Source organism: Oryctolagus cuniculus, chromosome 1 (assembly GCF_964237555.1).
Source record: "Oryctolagus cuniculus chromosome 1, mOryCun1.1, whole genome shotgun sequence".
Taxonomy (NCBI): domain Eukaryota; kingdom Metazoa; phylum Chordata; class Mammalia; order Lagomorpha; family Leporidae; genus Oryctolagus; species Oryctolagus cuniculus.
Window position 1 is genome coordinate 126,401,241 of NC_091432.1, and position 8,983 is coordinate 126,410,223.

Sequence of the window (8,983 nt, forward strand, 5' to 3'; positions counted from 1 at the left end):
CCTCTTTCAAGCAAATGAAAATAAATAAATGTTAAAATATAATGACCATCCTGACGTGTGTGCAATTGTGTATCACGGTTGTGATTTGCATTTTCTTCATCATTACTGATGCTGAGGATCTTATTGTCCATCTTTGTATCTTCTTTAAAGAAATAAGGTCTATTCAAATCCTCTGCCCACCTTTGAATTGTTTGCTTTGTTTGAGTTGTATATATTCTAGATATTTAAGCCCTCACAAGATTCATGCTTTGCAAATATTTTCTGCTATTCTGTTGTTTGTCTTAGCACTTTTTTGCACAAAAGCTTTTGATTGTTTAAAAAATTTGATGGCTGGTGCCGCGGCTCACTAGGCTAATCCTCCTCATGTGGCACCGGCACCCCGGGTTCTAGTCCCGGTTGGGGCGCCGGATTCTGTCCCCGTTACTCCTCTTCCAGTCCAGCTCTCTGCTGTGTCCCAGGAGGGCAGTGGAGGATGGCCCAAGTGCTTGGGCCCTGCACCCACATGGAAGACCAGGAGGAAACACCTGGCTCCTGGCTTCGGATCGGCACAGCGTGCTGGCCTTAGCAGCCATTTGGGGGGTGAACCAATGAAAGGAAGACCTTTCTCTCTGTCTCTCTCTCAGTCTCTCACTGTCTAACTCTGGGTGTCAAAAAAATTTAAACAAATAAAACAAAAAAAATAAAAAATGTGATGAGTCCTATATAATTCTTAATTTTATTATTTAGGTTTTGGTATTTTTACCAAGAAATCATAGCCAAATCTATTGTAATTAACTTTTGCTCTAAATATTTTATAGTTTTGGCTCTTTTTAAAAAAGATTTATTTAGTTATTTGAGAGACAGAATTACAGAAAGAAGGTAAGACAGAGAGAGAAGGGTCTTCCATCTGCTGATTCACTTGCCAAATGGTCACAATGGCTGAAGCTGAGCTGATCCAAAGCCAGGAGCCAGGAGTTTCTTCTGGGTCTCCCACATGGATGCAGGGGTCCCAGCACTTGGCCCTTTTCCACCACTTTCCCAGGCCATTAGCAGAGTGCTAGATTGGAAGTAGAGCAGCAGGACTTGAACTGGGACCCATATAGGATACAGGTGTCACAGGTGGAGGCTTACCCTACTATGCCACAGCGCTGGCCCCAGTTTTGGCTCTTACATTTACATCTTTAATCCACTGCCAGTTTATTTCTATGGTGTCATATAAGGGTCCAACCCATTTGTGCGTATGTTGGTATCGGGTTTTCCCATCACCATGTATTGAAAAGATTTTCTCCTGCATTTTTTTTTTTTTTTTTTTTGGACAGGCAGAGTGGACAGTGAGAGACAGAGAGAAAGGTCTTCCTTTTGCCGTTGGTTCACCCTCCAATGGCAGCCGCGGCTGGCACACTGCAGCTGGCGCACCGCGCTGATCCGATGGCAGAAGTCAGGTACTTATCCTGGTCTCCCATGGGGTGCAGGGCCAAGGACTTGGGCCATCCTCCACTGCACTCCCTGGCCACAGCAGAGAGCTGGCTTGGAAGAGGGGTAACCGGGACAGAATCCGGCACCCCGACCGGGACTAGAACCCGGTGTGCCGGCGCTGCAAGGCGGAGGATTAGCCTAGTGAGCCGTGGCGCCGGCCCTGCATTTGTGTTTGCACACTTGTGGAGCATCCCTTGACCATATATGTGAAGCTCAGTTTGGGGCTCTGTATTCTGATTCGTTGGTCCCATATGTCTGTTTTTAGTCTATTACCATGTAATTTTGATTCTTGTAATTTTGCAGTTAAATTTTAAAATCAGGAAGTGAGACTTCCCAATCTGTACTTCTTCAAGATTTTTTTTCTTGTGTGTGGCTATTTGGAGTCCCTTATTTTATACACATTTTAGGGTGAAGTTTTCCATCTGTATAAAAGATATCTTCAGAAGTTTCATAGAAACCAAGCTACAGATCACTTTGGTTAGAGCCAACAGCAACACTGAGTCTTCTGGTCCATGAAACATAGGATGTCTTTTCATCTGTTGATATCCTCTTGAATTCCTTTCGGACAGATTTTGTACTTTTCAAGGAACAAGCATTTCACCTCTTTGGTTAAGTTTATTCTTAAGTATCCTATTTTGTATACTATTACAAATGGGTTGAGTTTCTTCATTTTCTTTATGGATTGTTCACTGTTACTATGGAGAGATATAACTGAATTTTGCCTGTTCTATAGAATGAATTAAATTATTAGTTCCAACAGGGTGTGTGTGTGTGTGTGTGTGTGTGTGTGTTGGGGGTGTATGTGTGTGGGTGAGAGAGATCTTTAGAGTAAGATCATGTCTTCTGCTAACAGAGATCATTTTACTTCTACTTTTCCAACTCACATGCCTGTCCTTTATTCTTCTCCCTCATTGCTCTGCCTATGACACGCAGCACTGTGGGAATAGAAGTGGTGCAAGCAAGCATCCTTGATTTGTTCCTGATTTGAAAAGAAAAGATTTGAGCCTTTCACCACTGAGTATGATTTCCCATAAAAGATATTTATTACATTAATTTCCTCATGTTTCTACTTTGTTGACTACTTTTGTCGTGAAAGTGGTTGAATTTTTCAAATGAGTCTTGCGTGCCAGCTGAACTGACCATGATTTTGTTTCCATTATTCTAATAATGTGGTATATTTAATGGATGGATTTTTGTATATTGAACCATTCTTGATTTCAGAATAAAAATCCTATTAGGTCACACCATGCAACACTTTTAATATGCTGTTGAATTTGCTTTGCTGTTTTTTTATTTTTTTAGGATTTCCCCATCAATATTCACACATGATATTGGTCTGTAGTTTTCTATTCTTTTTTATCATATCTTCTATATTTACTTTGAAATTTTTCATTTTTTGTTGTTTGAAATAGCATATTTTAATTTGCATTACAGACAAATGATTAATGGCTCTACCAAATAAATAATTCAACAAATAAAAAGTACAAAAAAGTCCAAAAGGAAAAATAGATAAAGGCTATAAACAATAATCCAATGAAAAGATGTTTAACTTGAATATATAAAAAGCGAATCTTTCCACTACACAAGACACCCATTCCTCTCCCCCAAATAAAGTATTGTTACTAACTTTTTTTTTTATTACTAACTTCTTATGTGTTGTTCCATAAATGCATTTTAGGTTTGCATAGATTATTTGCCTTTTGTTCTAAGGAAGTATTTCTAAAGACTTAGCATAAGTTTATGCTGATTTTTCCATTACAAGTTTTTTTAAACCAGAGAATGAGTGGCAATTTTTTGCACATATACTATTTTATTAAAATAGGCAGCTGATACTCATACATATGATTATATGTTAGCAGGAATTTTGAACTCTATTACAAAATAGAAACAATGAAATAAAAAATGGCAAACTATTACATGTCAATACCTTTTTTTAAGATGTATTTATTTACTTGAGATGCAGAGTTACAGACACAGAGAGGGAGAGACAGAGAGAGGATCTTCTATCCTCTGGTTCATTCCCCAAGTGGCTGCAACAGCTGGAGCTGGGCCAAACCAAAGCCAGGAACTAGGAGCTTCTCCCAGGTCTCCCACATGAGTACAGAGGCCCAAGCACTTGGGCCATCTTCGCCTGTTTTCCCAGGCCATCAGCAGGGAGCTGGATCAAATGGAGCAGCCAGGACTTGAACCAGCACCCATGTGTGATGCCAGTACTGTAGGCAGATGCTTAACCTACTATGCCACAGAGCCGACCCCTAAATATTGTTTATTTAAGCTATACATATTTCATGATTTTCCTATATACATATTTAGAAATACAGTGAGTGGCTATTAAAAAAATTTATAATTCAGGGCCAGCATGTGGTATATCAGGTAGAGCTGCTGCTTTCAACTCCTGCATCCTTACGGGTGCTGGTTCGAGTCCCGGCTACTCCACTTCCAATCCAGCTCCCTGCTAAATGTGCCTGGAAAAGCAGCAAAAGATGGCCCGAGTTCTTGGGCCCCTGTGCTCATGTGGGAGACCTGGAAGAAGCTCCCAGCTCCTGCCTTTGGCATGGCCCAGCCCTGGCCATTGTGGCCATCTGGGGAGAGAACCAGCAGGTGGATGACTGTTCTCTTCATCTCTCCCTTTACCTAAATAATTCTGCCTACCAAATAAACAAAATAATTCTAAAAAAAAAAAAAACACACACACACACAGAATTCACCAGGTTCACTAGCTGGGTCAGACTTTGGCCAGTAGCCTGGAGTTGGCCGGAAGCCTAGAACTCCATCAGAGTCTCCTACAAGGGCAGGGACCCAAGCCCTCTGGCCGTGGTCTGCTGCTTTCCCAAGCACATTAGCAAGGAGCTGGATTGAACGTGGAACAGCCAGGACCCGAACCTGCATTCAATGCAGGAAGCAGCTGAACCTGCTATGCCACAACCCTAGCCCCAGATTTTTCAGACTTAAGTTTAAGTATAGAAATCAAGAGAGTGTGACCCAATGTGATATGGGCACAGCATAGGAAATAAATTAATGCAACAGAAAATGACTTGCTCTCGGCAGTCTCATCACTCTAGTAACTGTGACTGAGCAAACAATTCACTAAAACCACTACACGTTTCTCATGCAGGCAACTTTGTGTTCACGTCAGCCTCATCCTCATTATGCAGTTGGTGATTTGGACCGAGTGTGCAACTTCACATTTCATCACTATTCAATTACATCTTATTTAATTGTGGCTCTTTATTCTAGCCAAGATCTTTCTGGATTTTTGACTCTGTCATTTAACATATCCTCTATCACTTCATGTTTCCTAATGTCTGTGAATTTGATAATTAGGTTATTTAGCATTTTTCTCTTATGCATGACATGTTTTTTTCTTTTTTTCAGATTAACAACAATTGAAAAAAGAAGAACCTATTATGTGGTCCCAACTAGTACAACAGGTTTTTCCATCTCACTGTGTAAGGCATCTGTTATCCAGTCTCCTTCTACCCTATCTCCTCCCACTTTCACAACTTCTAGTAAGCACTGTTCTAAGTTCAGATCAACTATTTTTTTCACTTATATGCATGAGAAAAGACATATGGTATTTGTCTCTCAGAATCTAGTATAGTTCACTTACCATAATGAACTCCAGTTCCATCCACTGTGCTACAAATGTCAGGAAGCCATTTTTTTTTTAAGAGAAGTAAGACTTTATCTCCTTAGTTTGCAAATAAATCTGGCTGAGTTGGCTGCTTTTTGGAGATTAGTTGAAGACTAATCCCACATCCTCATCTGACTCCTGAGTCTTCCTTGGCCTCACCTTCCCCAGGACTGCAGCAGCAGCAAGAGCAGCACATGGATCGGGCAGGAAAGCCGTGACTTCCAGAGCAAGCGAAAGGCGGACTCAGGACTCAGAGAAAGCCGGGACCTGCTTGTACTCGTTGATGTTAGGATGAGACACGGATACAACAGTCAGGTAACCAATCCGCAGACAGCAATGGCAGCGAAGGGGACACCCTCCAGGAAGCCGGGGCGCATTTTCCTCGGTGATGCCCCGCACTTCAGGGTTGTGGATGCAACTGTTGTTGAACACCTGCTGGATGACTGGCCCCACGGAGAAGGGGAGATGTTCAGAGTGTGCAGCTCTGCAGTCTCACTGGCTCCACCTGGTCTCCAATCTTCAGCAGCTGCACATAGCTCAGGATTTCAATGATGCCCCTAGAGATTTTAGTGGTGATGCCCAAAGCCTGGAAAGAGGAAGACGTTTCAGGCCCCAGAACAGTGTTCTGAGCTGCCTCAGTGATGTCACAGGGAACAGTGGCACCGACATCAGCAGCCATTGGCACCTTATTGGCCAACGTACCTCTGATCTCAGTGAGGTCTTCCTTGGTGAATGCAAAGCCCACGTTCCCAGATATGAGGCAGGAGGTTCTCTAGGGCTGGGTTATTTTCCAGACGCTCTTACACATCATGGCACGAAGCCATTTTTTTAAGATTGAATAGTATTCTACTGTGCATGTGTAAGCACAATCTTCTTTCTTCATTCATTGATTTTGGCTATTGGGAATAGTGCTTCAGTGAACATCAGAATGCTTGTATCTCTTTCATATGCTAATTTAACTGCTTTCAGATATACAGCCAGATGTGGGATAGCTGGGTCATATGGTAGATCTATTTTTATTTTTTTTTAAGATTTTTATTTATTTATTTGAGAGGTAGAATTACAGACAGTGAGAGGGAGAGACAGAGAGAAAGGTCTTCCTTCTGTTGGTTCACTCCCCAAATGGCCGCAACAGCCAGAACTGCGCTGATCTGAAACCAGGAGCCAGGAGCTTCTTCCCAGTCTCCCATGTGGATGCAGGGACCCAAGCACTTGGGCCATCTTCTACTGCTTTCCTAGGCCAAAGCAGAGAGCTGGATTGGAAGAGGAGCAGCCAAGACTAGAAACAACGACACCCATATGGGATGCCAGCACAGCAGGCAGAGGATTAACCTACTGCACCATGGCACTGGCCCCTATTTTTACCTTTTTGAGAAACTGCTATATTGTCCTCTGTAACAGGTGTATTAATTTACATTTTCACCAATAATGTGTAAGGGTCCACTTTCTCCCCATCTTCACCAGCATTAATTATTTGTGGCTTTGAGATAATAGCCATTCTAACTGGAGTGAAATGATACCTCACTGTGGTCCTGATTTGAATTTCCCTGATGGCTGCTGAAGAAGTTGAATTTTCCATATATTTCTTTGTCATTATTATTTCTTGTTCTGAGAAATGTCTGTGCAGATCTTTTACCCATTTCTTAACCGGGTTGTATTTTTATTGTAGAGGTTTTTTGACTTCCTTATATACATGTCAGATAAATATTTTCTCCCATTCATTTTTTTTTTTTTTTGACAGGCAGAGTGGACAGTGAGAGACAGAGAGAGAGAAAGGTCTTCCTTTTGCCGTTGGTTCACCCTCCAATGGCAGCCGCGGCCGGCGCACTGCGGCCGGCGCACCGTGCTGATCCGATGGCAGAAGTCAGGTACTTATCCTGGTCTCCCATGGGGTACAGGGCCCAAGGACTTGGGCCATCCTCCACTGCACTCCCTGGCCACAGCAGAGAGCTGGCCTGGAAGAGGGGCAACCGGAACAGAATCCGGTGCCCCAACCGGGACTAGAACCTGGTGTGCCAGCGCCGCAAGGCGGAGGATTAGCCTAGTAAGCCGCGGTGCTGGCCTCCCATTCATTTTCTTTCTTTTTTTTTTTTCATTCTATTGTTTGTTTCTTTTGCTGTGCAGAAACTTCATAGTTTGATATAATCTCATTTTTCTATTTTTACTATTGTTGCCAAGGCTTTTGGGGTCCTTTCCCCCAAAAAATAATAAATAAAACCATTGACTATCTTGAAAAGTTTCTCTATTTTCTTCAAGTACTTTCATAGTTTCAGGTCTGACCTTCAGTTATTTTGTCAGTTTTTAGTTGATTTATGTATAAGGTGGAAGGTTAGGAGTATTGTTTCAATCTACTGTGTATGATTAGCCAGTTTTCCCAGCACCAGTTGCTAAAGAAACTGTGCTTTCTCTAGAATGTGTATTAGACATCGTTGTCAATGATCATTTGATTCATTACTGGGATCTCTATTGCTTTTCGTTGGTCTATATTTGTTTGTATGTCACTATCATGCTGTTTTGATTACACCTAGCTCTGCGGTACGTCTTGAAATCAGGATGCTGCCAGCTTTGTTCTGTTTATTCAAGATTGCTTTGGCTATAACAGGGTGTTTTGTGCTTCCATATGATTTAGGATTTGTTTCTAGTTCTGTAAATAAATCTGTGATATTTTGATTGAGATTGTGTTGAATCCATAAATCACTTTAGGTAATACGGACATTTTATCAATATCAATTCTTCCAATCCATGAACATGGGAAGTCTTTCCATTTGTGTGTGTGTGTGTTCTTCAATTTCTTTCTTCAATATGTTGCAATTTTCACTGCAGATGTCTTTCAAATTCTTGATTTGATTTATTGCAATGTATTTAATTTTTGTAGATATTGTGAATGGAATCACTTTTGTATTTCTCAGTGAATTAGCTATTGTATAAAACTACTACTGATTTTTGTGTGCTGACTTTGTTTTCTACAACTTTTTTGGATTGGTTTATCAGTTCTAACAGTCTCCTGGAAGCATCTTTCAGTTTCTCTATATTTGGAACAATATTACTTCTTTCTTTCCTAATTTTTGTTCAAAGCAAACAAAAAAAAATCAAGATTTATTTCAGTCAGAAACCTTCAGCCAGAATGGCCTGGAGGGACACTCCAAGAGAGGCAAAACTCAAAGGGGCTGGTGGTAGTGGGGTTTTTTTGGGGGGGAAATGACAATCATTTGTTACAAGGTGGGGTCAAAACCCATCAAAAGATCTGATTTACCTGTCTTGCTCATAAAGCAAAAAGCCATCCTGAAGGGTGGGATAGGTAACTTGTTTTCACAATAAACTGTTAACTCAGGAGGGTAGAATCCCCACTCCCTCACTATTCTCAAGATAAGACTGGAAGGAAGCTCCCAAGGGGTGGGGCAGGCAATTTTCACCTTGATAAATATAACTTTTGGGGGAAGCAAACATTTTACACCCTCTATTTTCACTGGGACCAACCTGACTGTCTAAATCATTCCTCACATTCCCTCCTCAACCTTTCCTAATTTTATACTTCTTATTCATTTTTCCTGCCTAATAGCTGCGATAAAAACACATGGTACTATATGGAATTAGAGCAATGAATGCAGATATTCTTGGCTGGTGCCAGCTTTTAGAAGAAGTGTTTTCAGTTTTCCACATTCAATACGAAGTGGGCTGTGGGTTTGTCATATATAGTCTTTTATGTTGAAGCTTGCTCTCTCTATTCCTAGTTTGTTCATGGCCTTTATCATGAATGAATGTTGAATTTTATTGAACACTTCTGCATATATTGAAGTGATCATATGATTTTTAATTTCTATTTCATTTATTTCTACTCTGATCTTTCTTCTTTCTTTCCTTGTGCTGCTTTGGGCTTTGGTTTGTTCTTGCTTT

General features: G+C 41.1%; 1 pseudogene; it reads right to left on the reverse strand.

Moving 5' to 3' along the window:
• The window catches only part of LOC100355101 (large ribosomal subunit protein uL10 pseudogene), a 43,199-nt pseudogene extending 34,829 nt beyond the window's left edge, over window positions 1–8,370 (reverse strand).
• Between the last annotated feature and the right edge of the window lie 613 nt (window positions 8,371–8,983).